This window comes from Canis aureus, chromosome 10 (genome assembly GCF_053574225.1).
Source record: "Canis aureus isolate CA01 chromosome 10, VMU_Caureus_v.1.0, whole genome shotgun sequence".
Classification (NCBI taxonomy): domain Eukaryota; kingdom Metazoa; phylum Chordata; class Mammalia; order Carnivora; family Canidae; genus Canis; species Canis aureus.
The window spans coordinates 74,637,009-74,656,533 of record NC_135620.1 but is presented as its reverse complement, the minus strand read 5'-3'; the positions used below and the strand labels follow the sequence as shown (position 1 = coordinate 74,656,533).

Sequence of the window (19,525 nt, the reverse complement as noted above, 5' to 3'; positions counted from 1 at the left end):
AAATGAAAAAATGGGTATATTCGTGCTCTGGAGGAGTGTAGTCAGGGGGTAAGCGTGTTAAGCACCTACTGTGTGCTAAGTTCTGATGATTTAAAAGTGAACAGACCATACGGCCTTTACGTTTCATTCAGGATAAAGATTAATAACATTAAGCAAGTAGAGTATGGAGAGTGCTAGGAGATATATATATATATATATATTCCAAATAATAGTTTTTAAAAAATATTTTATTTATTTATTCATAGACACAGAGAGAGGCAGAGACAGAGGCAGAGAGAGAAGCAGGCTCCATGCAGGGAGCCCATGTGGGGCTCGATCCCGGGTCTCCAGGATCACACCCCAGGCTGCAGGCGGCGCCAACCCGCTGCGCCACGGGGGCTGCCCCAAATAATAGTTTATATTTGTTGAGCTCCCACTCTGTGCAAGGCATAGTGAAATTTGTAGGCAGTGTCTCAAAAACTTCTCCCTGCCCCCCTCTGAGTTAGGGAAGATGCTTATCATCCACATTTTAGCTATGGGAGAGCGGACGCAGGGATGCTGCCTAAGCTGTGCGAGGAGAGAAGCGAACAGCAGGCGGCTCCTGGGGAACCGCACCCCCCACCCCCGTGTTGACTTGTCCGCCTGACCTGTCCCCACGTGCCCCGGCCCTGCCGCTCGGCAGGGAAGACCCACTGCTGCTGCTGCTGGGGGCAGGTGCGCTGCGCCGGAGGCAGGGCAGCCCCAGGTGGGCGCCGCGGGCCTGGGAAGGGTCCAGGAAGGGTCCGGCAGGGGCGCACGTCCAGGAAGAGCATTTCTAGCGGTGGGGACGGCGAGGCAACCTCGTGGGGGTCTGAACCTCGCGGACTGCCTCCGGCGGAAGGCCCGGGGCGGCGGGGAGCGCGGGCGCCGGGGATGGACACATGGCCAGGCCGCAGCCTCTCAGGTCTCAGTGCCTGCTGGATCCCTGGCTTCTCGGGACCCAGGGAGGAGCGAGGACCGCGGACCCGGTCGGGAAGCCCCTGCAGAGATGGAGATGAGGAACAACCAGGAGCGTGTGTTAGATGGAGAAGGATGGGCTTTGTAGGCCTCCGGCCCGGGGCGTGACCCCGGGGTCCCGGGATCGAGTTCCGCGTCGGGATCCCCGCATGGAGCCTGCTTCTCCCTCTGCCTGGGTCTCTGCCTCTCTCTCTGGGTCTCTCATGGATAAATAAGTAAAATTGAAAAAAAAAAAAAAGAAAGAAAGATGGGCTTGCAGGTTTTAAGGGGCAGGGCTGGCTTTCAACCCGGGAGCCGTGCAGGAGGAGGAAAGGCCTGGGAAGAGCCACAGCCGCGCAGGTCCACGTAAATGCAGCCGGTGTGGGAAACGCTCGCAGGCGGGCAGGCTGCGCGGTCCCGGCAGGGAGCGCAGCAGTTGTTAAGTTCAGGGCTGTTGTCGTGAAGAACGCGACCGTGTAGCCAGCTTTGTCCTACTGATGTGTTTTTAATCGGATGTTCTTCTAGAATTCACCCTTGGCTGACTCTATATCTCGTTCCCCGGGGGCGGCGCGGCCATCTCTGTGCACCTGCGCTCTGGACGGCTGCGGGGCCCTCTCCCGTCGCACCTGGTGCCTCTCGACCGGGTCACAGCGCCACAGCCCACACGTAGGTCGTGCCGGTGGCCTGGGGACGCTCGGCGGGAGCCCGCGCCCTACGGCTCCTGGGGAGCATTCAGTGCGCACGGCCTTGCTCCCAGCGCCCTGCCCGCTGCTGCGGGGCCCTGATTGGTCTGATCCAGGCAACAGCCTCGGGTGTTCTGCTAATTTTTCCTGTACAGATAGGTAAACTGAGGCAAGGAGAAATCAAGCGGCTGGCCAAGGTCACGGAGTTAGTGGAGCACCCAGGATTTGAGCGGAAGAAGCTCCTTCCCGAACCTTGGGCGGAGGCTGCTTGCCCATCTCTGGGTGCAGATTTTCCAGCCGGGCCGAGGGCGGTGCGGGCGGTGCCCTCGGAGGAGCCGCGGCCTGGGAATCGGGACGGAGGCCATCTCGGGCCCGGCAGGCGCACTGGGGTTAAATTTGTTCACAGACCACGGGGGTCGTGTGTCACAGAGGGGAGCCTGTGGGTCTCCCGCGTGGACGTGTCTCGGGGGCTGAGGATGGGAACTCTGGGTCCAGCTGCAGGCCGCGTGCAGACGCCGCAGAGCCCCCGTGTGTGGACACGCAGGTGGACGCGTAGGCAAGGGAGACGGTGTCGCCCGGGTCAGTGGGGGAGCTGCAGCTGGGGTGCAGAGTGAGACCCATCTGGCCGGGACCCCGCTTCTTACAGGAGACCTGGTGCAGGCCCTTGGCCTTGGCGTTGTCTGTGTTGCTCTGTCCCTGAAACAAAGGCATCGGCTTAGATCAATAGTCCTGAAATGCGGCCTTTCAGGTAACCCGCTTGCCTCACAAGTTCTCTTCTTCCATCTAGGCCACTTCCTGGCTTTCTTAAATTACTGGGCTTCCTACAGAAATGTGTACGGTTATATAGGGACTCTCAGAGCACAGCCAGAAAATCCTTCTCAGAAAGCCTTATTTGCACTAAATAATGCAATGAAAGCGAAAACAGTGCAGGGCACCTGCGTGGCTCAGTTGGTAGAGGGTCTACCTTCAGCTTGGGTCCTGACCTCCTGGTCCTGGGATCGAGTCCTGCCTCGGGCTCCCTGCTCAGGGCGAGGCTGCTTCTCTGTCCCCCTCTCTCCCTCCCTCTGCCCCTCTTCCGCGGCTCAGTCTCTCTCTCTCTCTCTCTCTCAAATAAATCCAAAACACCCCCCCGCCCCCGGGTGCGAGGACCTCCTAGTTTCCGTCTGGCCTATACATTCTCACTGGATTCTTTCCTGCCGGCGTCTCTAATCTTTGGGGCTGCCCACTTTGTGTCAGAAGGCATATTGTGGGATGCTACAGAGACGCTAATACAAAGGAGCAGTAAAATGAGGCTTTCACCCCTTAACTTAATCAAGATCGGGAGACAGTTGAAAGGGGAGCTTCTCCCCCCTCCCATTATATGAATTAAAGTGACTTTATGGAAATCCGGGTACCCGCTTACAGCCGTGTCCCTCCCGGCCCGGCCCATTGACAGCCCTGGCTTCCTGAAATGCTTACCTGGAGGGTCTGTAGCATCTTCCCAGCCCTTGCATCTAATCCTAAGAATCTTGCAGGGGACCCTCCCAATACTTGGGAGCAGCAGACCCAACGGGATGACGGACGGAGGGCGGGAACCCCGGCTGAGGTACCCAAGAAGGAGGCAGAAAGGGACTGTGTGTGGTCCCTGCCTTGAAACATCTAGAAGGGAGGCGGCGCTGGCGCCTGTTGAGCACCCCATGCGCGTCCTCCCATGCGGACCTTTTAAGGACCTTTGAACTCGTGTCCTTAGGCCTTGATGCGTTGGCTTCCTCCGCTCCGGGCCCTCCCCCCGGGTTCTCACCTGCCTGTCTGTCTCGTCTCTGAGGACAGAAGGGAAAGGGCCGGGCTGGCCTTTAGCCCCCGTGGGCGCTGGGGATTCCCGGCCCCAGGCTCGCTTCCGCTGCACCTGCCCTTCGGGGAGGTCAGCAAGGGCTGGGGTTTCCTTGGCGCGATGGCAAGTGCCACGCAGCCGGTGTCGGTGGGTCTCGGAGCCTGTCCCTCTGGGCGAGCGGCCGCCCCCGACCTGGGTGTCCTTTCTGGGCCTGGCCTGGGGGCGGGGGCCTAGGGGACGGGGACGGGGGCTCCTGGCCCTACACCCCGGCCAGGGTGCGGGTCCCACCTCTCCGCCAGCCTCTCTTTGTTCCCTGGTAGATGGTTGATGCTAATGAGACCCTACTCGGGGATTTGAGCCCCTTGGGGGCCAATTAACTTCACTTTACTTCAGCTGCCAGGCACCTCAGAACTAAATCCAGATCAATTAGCTCTTCCCAGGTGCCGGTAGCCTCTCTCCTTCGCTCAGTTTTAACCATCCTTTGTTCCATTTTTATTTTTAATTGTCCTGATTTATATCTTATTTAACTTTGTAATATCACTTTAGCTGTGTCTGGGGGCAGGTGGGGCACGGATTCTAAATAAATAAACAAAACCCCCTTAGGGCCGCATCCGGAGCGGGAGGCCGGCTCCCGGGGCGTCTTCTGGGAGGAAACCCTGAAGGTGCTCCTGGGGGGGCCCCAAGCCGGGGAGCAGGGGGGCGCGGGGACGTCCGAGGGGGGCCAGGCCCGCCCCGCACCTACTTTGCCACTAAAGTTGTCTTGCCCCACAGCCGTGCCCATTCCTTACCGTCTGGTTGCTTCCCCTGCGGCGGCAGCACTGGGGGCTCGGAACGTGGTCAGTAAGGCCCGTAAAACCGAAAATATGTACTCCCCGGACTTTTTTTTTTTTTTTTTTTTTTACTCCCCGGACTTTTAAAGAAAAGTTTTCTGTTCCTGGTCTGGAGGAAAACAAGATGAGTGGGACCCACTGTCCCCCTGGGAAGAGAAGCTTGTTTTCTTTATGCCCCACCCCCTTCTTCCTTCCTCCCTAATTTCTTCTTCCTTCCCTCCTCCCTTCCTTTTCCTTTCCCACTCCCCTCGTCTGTCCTTCCTCTTTCCTCTCTCCTTCCCTCCTTCCCTCCTTTCCCCTCTTCCTTCTCCCTCCCTCCCTCCTCTCTTCCTTCCTCTTTTCCTTCCTTCCTTCCTTCCTTCCTTCCTTCCTTCCTTCCTTCCTCCCTTCCTCCCTTCCTTCTTTTCCTTCCTTCCTTCTTTCCTTCCTTCCTTCCTTCCTTCCTTCCTTCCTCCCTCCCTCCCTCCCTCCCTCCTCCCTTCCTTCCTTCCTTCCTTCCTTCCTTCCTTCCTTCCTTCCTTCCTTCCTTCCTTCCTTCCTTCCTTCCTTCCTTCCTTCCTTCCTCCCTCCCTCCCTTCCTCCCTCCCTCCCTCCCTCCCTTCCTCCCTTCCTTCTCTTCCTTCCTTCCTTCCTTCCTTCCTTCCTTAGTTCCTTCCTTCCTTCCTTCCTTCCTTCCTTCCTTCCTTCCTTCCTCCCTCCCTCCCTCCCTTCCTCCCTCCCTCCCTCCCTTCCTTCCTTCCTCCCTCCCTCCCTCCCTTCCTTCCTTCCTTCCTCTTTTCCTTCCTTCCTTCCTTCCTTCCTCCCTCCCTCCCTCCCTCCCTCCCTTCCTCCCTCCCTCCCTCCCTCCCTCCCTCCCTCCCTCCCTTCCTCCCTTCCTTCCTTCCTTCCTCTTTTCCTTCCTTCCTTCCTTCCTTCCTTCCTTCCTTCCTTCCTTCCTCCCTCCCTTCCTTCCTTCCTTCCTTCCTTCCTTCCTTCCTTCCTTCCTCCCTTCCTCCCTCCCTTCCTTCCTCTTTTCCTTCCTTCCTTCCTTCCTTCCTTCCTTCCTTCCTTCCTTCCTTCCTCTTTTCCTTCCTTCCTTCCTTCCTTCCTTCCTTCCTTCCTTCCTTCCTCCCTCCCTCCCTTCCTCCCTTCCTCCCTCCCTCCCTCCCTTCCTTCCTTCCTTCCTTCCTTCCTTCCTTCCTTCCTCCCTTCCTCCCTTCCTTCTTTTCCTTCCTTCCTTCTTTCCTTCCTTCCTTCCTTCCTTCCTTCCTTCCTTCCTTCCTCCCTTCCTCCCTTCCTCCCTTCCTTCCTCTTTTCCTTCCTCCTCCCTCCCTCCCTCCCTCCCTTCCTCCCTTCCTCCCTCCCTCCCTCCCTTCCTCCCTTCCTTCTTTTCCTTCCTTCCTTCCTTCCTTCCTTCCTTAGTTCCTTCCTTCCTCCCTTCCTCCCTCCCTCCCTCCCTTCCTCCCTTCCTTCTTTTCCTTCCTTCCTTCCTTCCATCCTTAGTTCCTTCCTTCCTTCCTCCCTTCCTTCCTTCCTCCCTCCCTTCCTCTTTTCCTTCCTTCCTTCCTTCCTTCCTTCCTTCCTTCCTTCCTTCCTCCCTCCCTCCCTCCCTCCCTCCCTCCCTTCCTTCCTTCCTTCCTTCCTTCCTTCCTTCCTTCCCTCCTTCCTCCTATTCTGAGCTGGAAGCATCCTTCTAGTCCACTCTTTCCCATTTCTGAAGTGGCCACTGAACTCCAGAAACTGGAAGCGACGGCAAAACCAAAGGGCCATGGCCAGGGAGCGGCCACGAGGGGACAGTGGCCCTGGTGGGTGTTGTTTTCCCGGATGGGGCTAGGAGCTCAGGGAGACGAGGCCTGCAAGTACAGGGAAGGCATTTAGCCAGTCCCTGGCCCATCGTAAATGACCGAAGCTTAGCTGAGGTCCAGGACAAGCAGGTTCCACTGCAGAGGCGAGACCAGACCAGAACCTGAACACCAGCAACGAATCAGAGCCTCATGGTTGGCGTGATCGCCCCGGAGAGCTGCACCTGCGCCCCGACACTCTTCCCTTAGCAAGGCCACATGTCCTTGTCTCAAAAGTGGTAGAAATTGAGTCTCAGAAAGAGGAGTCACCTTGCCAAGGGCACATAGTAAGGGGCGGGGGGGATAGTCAGGATTGGAACCCAGGCCTCCTGGGTTCAAACACTTCCCACTGCGGGGTGCTATTAAGGAGCTGTGGGACAGCGGCATGTGTTCTAAAGGACAAAGAACAGTGACATCCCGTCCAAGCTACAGGATTTGAGAACAGGGTGATGCAGTCGGAAAGGCTCCTGGAGGAGACAAGGCTGAGGTGGGGGAAAAACAGAGAAAATGGGGACCCCTGGGTGGCTCAGGGTTGGAGCATCTGCCCTCAGCTCAGGGCGTGATCCCGGGGTCCTGGGATCGAGCCCCTCATCGAGCTCCCTGCTCCGCGGGGAGCCTGCTTCTCCCTCTCCCTCTGCGTGGGTGCTCTCAAATAAATAAATAAAATCTTAAAAAAAAAAAAAAAGAGAAAGAACACAAAGACAAGGTTAGGGAACCTCCTAGTTAAGGGAGAGGCTTAGGAGTTTAATTAAGATATTCGGACTTGATCCTTAAGTCCAAGGTCACAAACCCAGGGATGCTGGCCCCGGGATGTGGGATGTGTTGCCTTTGACCTTCACAGGTCAGGGGTGGGGGAGAGACCGACCGTTTGCTGATGCTGGGAAATGAGGGGATGCCGTAGAAGGATCTGGCCTGAGAAGTCAGGTCACTGGGGCTGACTGGGGACCCCACTCCCGCGGGGAAGCCGTCTGCGTCGTCATAATCCCTTCTTAAACTCGCTCCCAGGCCTGGACTCTCGAGTTCCCATCCCCCGAAGCAGTGGTGATTCACACAAGTCCCTCAGGACTAATGTGATGAAATCAATAGGCGAGGCTGAGTATTTGCTCATCAGACATTTATTGAGCATCTATTTCCCTGCAAGGCTTTGGCAGGGGTGGGATGAGGGTGCTGGTCCGGGAGCAGGAACGTTTGCTTCAACACAGAGCCCTGGGGGTGGGGAGGTTGCACGCTCCTCCGTCCTCCCCCACGGTCCTGCGTCCTAGAGAAGCAGCTGCCCCCCCCCCCCCCCCCCCCCCCCCCCCGCCAGACTCTTCCCCTGGTTCACTTTGTTATATTCATCCGAGAAGGGGAAGGGGGATCCATCCTCTGCTATTCTCATATTCTCCCTCCCTTTCTCTCTTCTCTCTCATCCTGTCAGGTGAACACATCCCATCTGGTCCCGAGTCTCTGCGAGGCACCCCCTGCATACAGAGTAGATGGTTCTGAGCCTCTGAGGGTGGCCGACAGGAGAGAGGAGAGAGGAGAGCCGCCCAGGAAGAGCCAGGCTGGCAGTGGCGACCTCAGTGAGCTGCCTTTTCAAATCAATACCACTGCTTTGTTTCCAGCCCTGCATTGACTGCAGCGCTCCCGCTCCCTGTGCTCCCCGCCCGCCCGCCCGCGCAGCCCCTGCACCGGCTCCCACCCTCCATCCCCTCCATGGTGCTCCCGGAGGCCTCCGGGTCCCCCTCGGTACCAGTGCTCCCTCCCGATAATGAGGAGCTCCATGTGGAAACTTGGCTTCCCTGGAAATGGTCCTGATGCCAACACAAAACCAAACCAAACCTTATGCCCCTTGCACCCCCCCACCCCCACCCCGGAAAAAAAATCAATGCTCCGAGGAACAGGAGAGGATGCTCGGAGTTGTAAAAATAGTCTGCGGGAGGAGGCCTCAAGACCTGGTCTTTGCTCTTGGCTTCTGCCATTAACTAGCTGTGGGACCCTGGGCGAGCCTCGGTTGCCTTTTCACGAAGCGAAGCCCTGGATTTGGTCTCTTTAAGGCTTATTGGACCCAACGCGGGTCTGAGTATCAGCAGGACATTTCTGATGGGTTTTCTTTTCAACTGACTCAAGATTCCTGAGGCCAGTAAGACACGTTGATGTGTAACTCAGTAGACTTCTACCCACGTGTTTCCCCTTAATGAGAGCTTACCCCCCCTTCCCCCCCACCCAGGGCTGCTAGGCTCAGGTGAGACCTGCACAACTTCCTGACCTCATGGAACCGTGTGGGGCCGAAGGGAGCCTTCCTTGTAGTCATCATTTACAAGGTGCACCCCAAACCCTGCAGTGTCAGGATCCTGAACTTCTTGGAGATAGAGGACCAGAGCAGAGGGCGCCGTTGGGTCACTCCCCACCTTGGGCGAGTGTTGCTCACCTCACACACAGCCAGCCGCAGGTGTGTGGATGTCGTGACCTCCTGCCCCATCGTCCCGGGTGTCCCATAAGCACCTGTCCAACGGGTGAAGGTCACCGACGTTCGGTCACAGTATATCACCGAATGGCTGAGTCAGAAGGGCCCTGGAGACCATTTGAAAGTCGCAACTGCGTCCTCCATGGACAGACTGAGGCCCGGGGGTAGGATGAGCCTTGACCCGGCTCACACGGTGGACCAGCCCCCGAGCGGGGCCTGCAGCCCGGGCCCCCTGACGCCCAAACCAGGGCCTTGTGCACTTGACCGACTCCCCTTGCGTTCAACGTTGTGTGACTTGGCTCGACCCATCTGGGGGTAACCATTTCCCGAGGCCCTTCTGGGTTTTGTGTAAATTATCTGAGCCTTTTAAGGGAGGCCCAGCTGGGGCCTTCTCTTTGCCTCTTGGGCTGGCTCTTTCTGTTGGTCTCCGTCGGGAGAACATTATAATTTTCTCCCGTCTCTCCGGCGGAGCGCGGCCACCCCATCACTCACTCTAACAGACCCTGCTGAGCACCCACAGTATATCTGGAAGCCATTTTCTGTTTGGAAGTCGGTGGCGGTCAGCCAACATCTCGGTAATATTTGCTTTCCTAAGGCTTAGACAAATCAAATCCATTCACTTTCTTAGACTCGGTCCCTCTTGCCTGGCATAATTTCCCCTCATCTAAGGCAAGCCCAAATTGAGCTGGGTCTATTTTCTCTCTTTCTGTCTCCCTCCCTCCCTCCCTCCCTCCCTCCCTCCCTCCCTCTCCTTTTCCCTCCCTCCTTCACCCTTAGTCTTCTGACCCCATTGCTTCTCCTCCTCCTTCTTCTCCTCCTCCTCCTCCCCCCTCCTTCCATCCTCCCTCTCTCTCTCTCTCTCTCTCTCTCTCTCTGTTTCTTCTTTATTCAACCACTATAGAGCCCTAGCTCAACACAATACTAAATCTGAAAGAAATCCAGGAAAACATACGCCAAACTTCCTGATTCCACAGATACAGAGACCGAGCTCCAGAGACGGTGTCTTGCCTCTGCTGTGGTGGCAGGAAAGGGGCTAGAACGGAGGCCTCCTGACTCCGCTGGTCCGGTGTCGGGGAAACCTCGTGGCACCTTCGAATTTACCCTCCATATGATGCGGGAGGTTGTTGGGGTCTGGAACCAATGGCCAAGAAAGAATTCTGGAGACGTCTTTGGTGCAAAAAGATGGTTTTATTAAAGCTGGGGACAGGCCCCAAGGGCAGGAAGAGCTGCAGGGGGCCGTGAGGAGGGGCCCAGTATATACCTGCAGGTTGGGAGGGGGTCACAGTGTGAGGCTCCGAGGAGTTTTGGAAGCAAGGTTTCCAGGGCCTCGACGGGCCTCGCTGTCGTTGGGAAAGGTCACTTATTACCATGTAATAAAACCTGAGTCGTGAGCCCCTTCCGGTGCTCACCGGCGGCCGCGCGCTGGGGGATGATCGCTGACCTAGAGCTTGGGGAGGGAGGTAGAGACGAAGGATGTCTCCAAAGGGATTTTTTACGCGTTAAATAGACTCACAGGGTCCTGGGGGTCGGGGTCGGGTGCTGTTAAGCTAAGGTTGCCTTTTGCCCTGAGCAGAGTATGAGCCTCCAGGTGGCGGAGGAAGGTCACTCTGCCTGTTTCGGGGCCTCCCAATGGGCTGTGAGCTGCAAGGATCCCCAAGTTTGCTCTTTGCCTCTGTCTCCCACCGCGTAAATGAGGCTGCTTCAGGCTTTCTCTCCTCTGATTGCCCTGGGGCTGGGCCAGATCTAGGAGACAGCCTGGACCGAGACCCCACTGGGATCATCTTGGCCTCCCCACCGCCCCGCGGGGAGTCCGTTTCCTGGCCTAGGAAGCGAGGACTCCAGGACTCAGTCTCCTCATCCTGCAGACCACACAGGCTGTTGTGGGGATGGGATGTCCTGGTGTGGCCCCAGGTTCTGGAGCCCCGTAGAGATGCTGCCTTGGCCTCCTCCCTCCTGCAAGAACTCTCAGTATTTCAAAGTCCTGTTGATCCTATAGTGAATATTGGGGCATCCCGGCAAAGGAAGCAGGTCTGGTATTTTGGGGCCAGAGATGTCCTTTAGGAATTCGGTCATTCATCCTCCCGCCTCCCTCACGCAGCCCCGGTCCCTGCGGGGAAGCGGCCACCTTCTCCAAGCGCATTTAAAGCCTCCCCGTCCCCGGAGCGCAGCAGCTAGAAATAGACCAGACCCTGCCTTTAGATTCCCACAAAAATGGATCCTTTGGGTCAAAGGCTCCTTAATCTGCAAAACACAAGCTGTTTGCCTGACTTGAGGCCTCAGCAGACTTCCTAGGTTTGAAGGAGCTTTGGTATGGAAAACCGGTTTGTGTTTTGAAGATTAAGGGTCCTTTCATCCAAAAGATGCAGGTTTTCTTTTTTTTCTTTTTTTTTTTTCTTTCCTCAAGCTCCCAATGAAACACCTTGTTCCTTTCTGGCTTAAAACCTGGGAGCCTCCTTTCTTATGCAGAGATGGATTAGGTTACTCTGCACTTGCCCGGCCTATGAGGAGGAGAGAACCCTTGTGAGGACTTGGCGCCCCATCTTTCAGGACCAGCCCTCCTGCCCTGCTCCCCACCTGGGCTGATCACCCATATAACGCGGTGACGTCCTCTAGGACTGCTTTAAGCCCACAGATCATGGGATTTCACTCGCAGAATTTCTGATGAAGTCTGGAGGGGAAGGTGCATTTTAGGAGCAGAGACTGCTCAGGTCTCAGAAGTCCCCCCACTAGCTTGCAGGCAGCTGGCGTTTCCGGGGCGGTAACGGGGGCTGCGGCGGCAGGGGGGTGGGGCACGTCCCCAGCCCAGTGGCTGACCGGGCAGTGTGCTGGTGAGGAGCCTGGACGTGCCGGGATCAAGTACCAGGTGTCACTCTTACTATCCTTAATGTGACTTTCAACAAATGAAAGGTCACAAATGAAAGGTCAGCCTCCCTGACCCTCAGGATCCTTTTTTTTTTTTTTTAAGATTTTATATATTTATTTCAGAGACAGAGAGAGAGAGAGAGAGAAAGGAGCATGGGAGGGAAAGAAAAGAGAATCTCGAGCGGACTTCACACGGAGCAGGAGCCCGGGGCGGGGCTCGATCCCAGGACCCTGAGATCATGAGCCGAGCAGGAGCCGGACGCATACCCGACAGAGCCGCCCCGGCGCGCCGAGCCCCAGTGTCCTTCTGCAGGACATGGAAAGGTGGCGTCCCCGGCGTGTCGGCGGCCTGGGCGCCCGCACGCATCACAGCACATTCCTGTGCGCGCTCCCGCCGTGGGCTGGGCTCTGCAGGCCGCACCGTCTCTCCTCCAGCAGTTTCCCTGAAACACAGTCACGTCCTTCGGGTGGGGACAGCAGAGGCACAGGCGGTGAAGCCGAGGTGCTCAGGGTCGTGCAGACAGAGGCTCGGGGCTGGTGCGCCACCCACTCTGGCTCGTGCTGGTGGCCGGAGGGGATTCCGAGGACGAGTCTAGGAACGGGGACAGACCCCACGTCCTCAGGAGAAAGCGCCCGGTTCTGGGGAGGGGAGGGGAAGGGGGCCCCGTCACCACACCCTCCCATCAGTGGGGTGCAGGTCAACTGCAGTAATGCTCGCTCGGAGAGTTCTTTTTTTTTAAAGATGTTATTTATTTATTCATGAGAGACCCAGAGAGAGGCAGAGACCCAGGCAGAGGGAGAAGCAGGGTCCCTGCGGGGAGCCCGATGCAGGACTCGACCCCAGGATCCCGGGGTCACGCCCTGGGCCGAAGGCAGTCGCTGGGCCCCTGAGCCCCCGGGCGCCCCAGTGTTTGTAAAGCTCTGGACACGGCTCCCCCCACCCACGAAGTGTCCATAAATTGTGTTCACGACAGTCGTAACGAGGCCAGGACTCCGAGCTGGTGGCTGGGGATGGAACCCAGCGCGCCCAAGCCCAGCAGCGCCCAGGGGAGGCCATGCCCGAGGCCTGGCGACGCCCTCTGGGACCAGCCAGCCGGGCTGCGGGGGCCCTTCAGGGCGAGGTGCGGTGCCTGGAGGCCTGCAGGGCGGCGGCCCTCGGACGGTGGGGAGCTCCCGGTGCAGGAGGCGACCGACACCCCGCAGGCCCCGCATCGCCATCCCGCCAGGGCGTGGGCCCCACGCAGAGTACTGACCTGGACCAGGTCAAGGTGCACGTGCGTGTTGCACGATCACTGTCCCCGGATGGGGCCCCGCGAACGGCCAGGGTTGGAAACCACACTCCCCCCGATGAAGGTCAGGAACGAAACGAGGCGAAAGCCCCCTGGCTGCGAGGCCGTGGCCAAGCCCTGCGCTGCTGAGCCCTCCTGGCCTGTTTCTCCCCGTGAGGTGGGCGGAGTAATCGCCCCGTCCTCAGACGCCCGTTGTGAGCACGAAGTGAACCGTGTGTCTTGCTCGCCTAACCCGGCCTAACCCGCTGACTCGGATCCGTGCCACCGAGAGGTTGGGGGCCACCCCGGGCGGCAGGCAGGGCCCAAGGGAGGCCAGTGAGACGCGACGCCCACGGGCTCCAAGGCCACCGCGTGTTTAAAATCCGTGGTGGCCCAGCCCTACTTTGGCCATCGGCCGCGTGTCCCCGGACTTCCCCCTTGGGGTCCGTGACAGTCACGGGCCAGCGGGGCCTGGTCATACCCAAAATGGTCCCCAGGCTCCTCATTTACAAGGCGCCCCGGGGAGGCGTGAAGCCGACGCGGGAACTGGTGGAGCCGCACGAGCCTCTGTCCCCTTGGATCCACCAGGCACCTTCCAGCTCGGTGTTAGTGACCTGATGGCGACATCAAAGGTCAGAGCTTTTGAGGAGTAAATGTTGGAGTTTAGGTTCAGATGGAAACTTCAGTGTTTTATTTATTTGCTCGACTGAATATTAAGAATAGATGAGCCACAGGGAGGGAGTCAGAGCCATTAACTCAGCAGAGCACTGTTTATTTATTGAACAATTATATTTTGAGCATCCGCCTAACGCCAGTTCCCATCCTTGGCTTTCCTTTCTAACCCTGGAATCTTCCGTAGGCCGCTGTAGGGCCAACAACCTTTTCTTACTTGAATGTCTCTGCCTCCCCGAGGGCACCCAGTTTAGTGATTTGCACAAGTAGGTGGGTTTGCATGACTGCACGCCCTCTGCCCCCACTGGTCCTATTATCCGAAAAGACTTGTCCTCCACCCTTCGGCTGGACCGCCGCCGCCGGACCCTCAGAGCTCCCATAAGGTCTCAGCACCCATGAAGCCTTCTGTTTGAATCATTTTTCATTCATCAGAGGCCTGATTGAACTCCATCCATCGTTTTGCAATTTGAGGGATCGCAGATTAGTCTCTCCCACCGGCTCGATGGCTCCCTAACGCCGTGGACATTTCCTTATTCTCCTTTGATCCCCCCGTGGCTGGTACAGAGTCTGGCATCCTATCGGAGAGCCAGAACCCCATGCTGTTCTTTCAATCAGTACTAATTTCTTTTCTCTCTCTTATTTTTCTTTTTTTCTTTCCCTTTAATTCTATATCTGTCCCCTGAGTTTATAAATATCCTCATCCTATGAAGGAAAAACAAAGTCCTCCATTGACTGTTCACTTCCCTCTGTGGTGGAGAGAGAAGGAGCCTTGGCTAATGATTTTTTGATCTTTCTTTCTTTGCCAAGTACTCTATGCTCTGTGCCTCTGAATTCATGTCCCATTCATGTCCCACCTTAATCTCTTTCAATGAACACTCAGTTCCCATCGAAGCACCGGAAGCTGTCACCACCTCTATATTCTTAATCCCAGTGGGCCTTTTGAGTCCTTATCGCATTGGACCGCTCACTCTGTAGCTTTTTGAAATTGGAGACCCTTTTCTTTCTTTTTTTTTTTTTTTTTAGGATTTTTTATTTATTTATTCATGAGACACACAGAGAGAGAGGCAGAGACACAGGCAGAGGGAGGAGCAGGCTCCCTACAGGGAGCCCGATGTGAGACTCGATCCCAAGGAGACCCTTTTCTTACACATGTCCGCTCGTTTAGCTTTGTTGACAATGTTCTCCCATGATTGTCGTTCTCCTCCTCTTACAAAACCCTCTCATTCTACTTCATGGGGTTCTTTCTTCATTCTGCCTAAATATGATCATTGCACTGCGTTTCCCACCACTCTCACAGGCGTTCCTAGGACTTCTCACCCGCTTCCGGAGCTCTAAGCACTCCTAGTTCGTACTGATCTACGATATTCTACTCCTAGCCCGGCCCCTCTGTTGATTTGGACTCGAGGACTCTAGAGCCCACTGAAAATTTTGACTCAAGTGTTCGACGGACACCTCAAACTCAACAGGTTCAAGGGGGAACTTGTCCCATTAATGGACGTTCGATTCTCATGGTCGTTTGTTATCACACGTGACATTGCCATCAGTCTCATCATCAGAGAAAAGTTAGGAGTCACCACAAACATCTTTCTTCCTCACTCCCCGCACCCCCAACCCAGCCAGACAGTCACCAACTCTTGCTAATTTTGCCCCTCCATTGTTTTTAGGCTTTCTGTCAGTCAAATATGAAATAGCTTTTTCAGACCACATCTAGCCTGGGCTACTCTGATGGCCTCCGTAATTTTACCCGTGTCCCTTCTGAAATGCACTTACTGCCCCTACATTTGGGGTAATCCATCTAAAATGAAACTCTAACATAGAACCCCTCCGTTCAAAAGCCTTCAGTGGTTCCCCGTGGTCCCATAGGTCTAATCCCACATCTTGATTTGTTGGGTTCATTCATTGAATGAATGCTGGTTTAGTGCCTACCCTACGATTGGATCCAGATCCCGGGTATACACTGTGGAAAGGGGGAGGAATCTATGTCTTTAAGAAACGACCAGTCATGAGTAAAGCTGTGGTTATAAAGCGCGTGACCCCATTTAGCTCCTTTGCTTCTTTTGATGCCACTCCCTCCTTCCAAATTCCCACTGCAGTAGCTTTGAAATGTTTTAGATCTTACATTCACACCACATGCCTTCATTCCTTTCACGTGTTTCTCTCCTGGCCTGAAATATCGAGTCCACATTTGTCACCTCACAAGTGCTTCTTCGTCTCCTGCGGCCTCACCTGGATGTCATCTCCAGGGAGCATTCCTTGGACACCCTCCCTGGGGGTCCATGCTCCACAGAACGCTGGGTAGGCCCCGTCTTTGCCCTGTTGCATTATATTCAATACCTGTTTCTTTGTCCATCTCCTACTTCGGACTAGGAGAGCTAATTAAAATAGTAGGGACACTCAACAAATATTTATTGAATTTTACCAAACTGGCCCAGAAAAGACATTCTAAAAATGTTCATTTCGCTTTCCCTTTTGAAAGATCTCCTGTGGAGACTGCTGATAATTTTGAGAGAATGCTTAAAAGGCAGTTTCCCTGCATTTAGATCTTCGGATTCCTAAATGTGGCTCCAAATGAGATATTTATGAAGGAAGGGTACTATACATACTTATATTGTTAATTACAAACAAAAAATAGTCTTTCGGATCCTTTCGAAAGTCTCACAAATAATTAGTCCACATATTTCAGCTTTCTTTCAGATTGCCATGGCCTTCCCTAGATTTACCATTTCTAGAAGTTTCACACGTCAATTTAACTTATCAGCCATTATCTTCATTAACATCTTCACAGTTAATTTGTGGTTGTTCATGATTGTCAAAACAAGGAAACTACAACTCGAGGATGGTGTAGTTTCTTACTTTGGTGTGTTCAAGCACTGAGTCATAGACCTTAGTTTAATTTGGCTTGGGTTGAAGTTTAATTCTGTCATTTTAAAAAAATGTGACATTGGAAAAATAACCAGTTCTTTTTTTTTTTAAGATTTTATTTATTTATTCATGAAAGACACAGAGAGAGGCAGAGACAGGCAGAGGGAGAAGTAGGCTCCCTGGGGGGGAGCCCAATGTGGGACTTGATCCCAAGACCCCAGGGTCACGCCCTGAGCTGAAGGCAGACGCTCAATCCATGAGCCCCCCCAGGTGCTCTAACCAGTTCTTTTCAAAGAGTCTCAGTTTTATCATCTACAAAGGAAAACTAATGCTGTCTATTTTGTAGGATTGTTAAATGAGTGGAATGTGATGGGGTACAAGAAAGAGTCTGGCATTGTATCGAGCATAGAGTAGGGGCACGGTGGTCTTTAACCCACCTTACGGATTCACTTAAAATGCACCGTGAAGCATGAATAGCCTATTGCAAAATTCTTGCTGGGCATCGCAAGAAGAGGGAATAGCGTGAGAAGTGGTAGTGAGGAATGAAAGTTTGTAGTGTGTTGGGTCATTGCAGTTGGGGAGAGAATCTAGAGTACTGGATAGATTGAGGGTGGGATGTGAAAAAGGAGAAGCAGGAAACGGTGAGTGTATAAAAGATACAGCTCATAAGCATTGGTAAATGCAAGACTGAGGTAAGGCGATCAATAGGGAACTATTGAGCTGCTTAATGAGGGGAATGTCATGGTCCTATCTGCATTTGGAAACATCCTTCTGGCACCCACAGCAGTGCTTAGGTTGGAGGTGGCAGAGATACATGAAGCAGGAAGACCAGCCGGAAGATGATTGCTATAGTCCAAGAGACAGAGGGCCATGTTTTGAATGACAGATATCAAGAGGAAATGGGCGTCACAAAGACATGTTCCTAAGGTCAGGTGTTCAAGGGAGAAAGAGAAGATGACGATGTGCAGGGTCACCCCGAAGCTCACAGAGAAGACAGGAGAAGGACAGAGTTGTCCACAAAATGGATGAATATGAAAACAAATAAGCAGGCTGTGGAGATGGTGGTGCTGGCGGTGGGTGTGGTTGAAGTGGATGGGGGTGGAGTTTTGGAGAAGTCTCGGCCTCTCACAGGAGCGATTTGGGAGATTGTGTGGTTCAGGTGAATTAGGATTAAGATGAGAAAGGAAGTTTGAGAGAGTGATGATGGCTGTAGTCTGGGGTACTCCGAGTTCAAGACACCTACAGAATTTCCTAGAGAAGTTGATGACGCGGTTGAAAATAATAATATAAAATATGCAAGTTATAATGAACACTTGTTCCAGTGGTTTCTAGATTCTTTTATAAGTGTACACATACCAGGTACGATTGTTGACTAACTCCTTCCCGATGAATGTACGTATGTAAATTACTTCTCTTCGTTAGTTAAATCGCGATTCTCCACGGCCTGATGTCTGCTTAAGACAGGGCTCAATATTAATAATAGTAAATATAAATGCATAGTTTGACTGGTCCTCTTGATCATCTTGAGTTATTTTGGCCAATTCCAGACAAATCTGATTAGATCCTCGTTGTTTTGGTTTGGCGGTGTAATATGGCTGGTCTTCCACCATTTTCTTGTTCACATTGGCTTGAATTATTGTTACGGTAAATCCATAATTTCTTTTTAAGCCACTTGACCGTTTTTGTGAGAGCTGGTCGAGTTAAATCTAATAATGTAATTTTATTTTACTTTATTTTATTTTGAAGATTTTGTTGATGAGAGAGAGAGAGAGAGAGAGAGAGAGCACATGAACAGGGTAAGGGGCAAGAGAAGCAGACTCCTCGCTGAGCAGGGAGCCTCCTGTGGGGCTCGATCCTGACACTCTGGGATCATCACCTGAGCCAAAGGTAGACGCCCGACAGACTGACCCCCACGCCCGCCCTGGAGCCCCAAATCTGATAATGTAATCTTATACTCCACATCACTAGACACAGATAAATGCCAAGGCATCACAATGCGCTGCAAGTGGCAGAAAGATGAAGCCCAGCCTCTCGGGGCTCTCAGGCTCCTGCCCTTCACTGCAGTACCATCGATGACTTGTGACTGTCTCATATTTGAGCTGAATATTGAAAAAAGGTAATAAACACGCACCCCCGAAGTTCTAGTACTCTTTCTAGCTTGGCACGCCTTTGATTAGTAAATTCTAATTGGACTTCCATTGGACTTTCGCATGGAGCTGGGCACTGAGTGAAGTGTTTTAATGCATGAAATCTTTCCTTTGATCAAACAGGGTTCATAGAGTAAAACTGGAAAAACAAACAGACAAACAAAACTTGATTCTTTTCTTCCACTGTTTAAACTTACCCTTGGATCAGGTCTTCCCTGATATTTGGGTGAAAGTCAAGGCAAGTTATGTTCACCTCTTCTTTTCTTTTCTTTTTTTCTTTTCTTTTCTTTTCTTTTTTTTCTTTTCTTTTCTTTTCTTTTCTTTTTTTCTTTTCTTTTCTTCTTTTCTTTTCTTTTCTTTTCTTTTCTTTTCTTTTCTTTTCTTTCTTTTTTTCTTAGGATTTTATTTATTCATTCATGAGACACAGAGAGGCAGAGACATAAGCAGAGGGAGAAGCAGGCTCCCTGTAGGGAGCCCGATGTGGGACTTGATCCCGGGACCCCAGGGTCACACCCTGAGCCAAAGGCAGACTCTCAACCTCTGAGCCACCCAGGTGCCCCACCTCTTTCCATCATATACAGTTTCGGTCCAGTATTTAACATGTCTAGGTCAGTATATCACAACAAATAAATTAAATTTTACTTAAGGTGGAGACATCACTCCTCCCCCAGACTCTCCTGTCTTTCCATGGCTCATGGTTTTGCTGTGGCTCCTCCATCTTGCTAAACTTGCTCAAGTCTTCTTCGGATGCAGGGTTTGGTCAAGAATGGACAGATATGGAGAGGGCAAGTCTTCCTCGCCTAGTACTTTTTTTGAAGACTTAGCATCAGTGCTCCGAGGGCTTGGCAGATTTAATGCTAATGTTTTTAACATATAACATTTTGGGGAATATCTGGAGCTTCCTTTCTCCTCTGGGATCCCTTACTTGTGACTCCTTTGATGAAGGAAAATGCATCTCTTTGCAGCTGCTCACTGACCAGCAGGAGACCCTTGGTAAGTGGCAGTGCCGTTCTAGTTTCCTTTTGCTGGGATCCCCTCTCTCTCCAGATGGGATCTGGGGCAACCTCTCCTGGCTTTCTTTTGCATGTGGCTCACCTCTGATCCCTGGGGAACACATTCCTTTTTTGAGTGAGCTAAGCTGTCACTTCTCAAATTGCAGCCCCTACTGTGC

At 53.6% G+C, this 19,525-nt stretch overlaps 1 protein-coding gene across 2 annotated transcripts in view; it reads left to right on the top strand.

Moving 5' to 3' along the window:
- BRINP1 (BMP/retinoic acid inducible neural specific 1) overlaps window positions 1–19,525 on the top strand; it is a 167,624-nt gene that overhangs the window by 24,579 nt on the left and 123,520 nt on the right. The window contains exon 2 of one of the 2 annotated variants that reach the window (XM_077913103.1): window positions 7,515–7,659. The exons of the other annotated variant lie outside the window; for it this stretch is intronic. The gene's annotated coding sequence lies outside the window, so the exon portion shown is untranslated. The remainder of the gene's footprint in view (window positions 1–7,514; window positions 7,660–19,525) is intronic. 2 annotated transcript variants of the gene reach the window in all.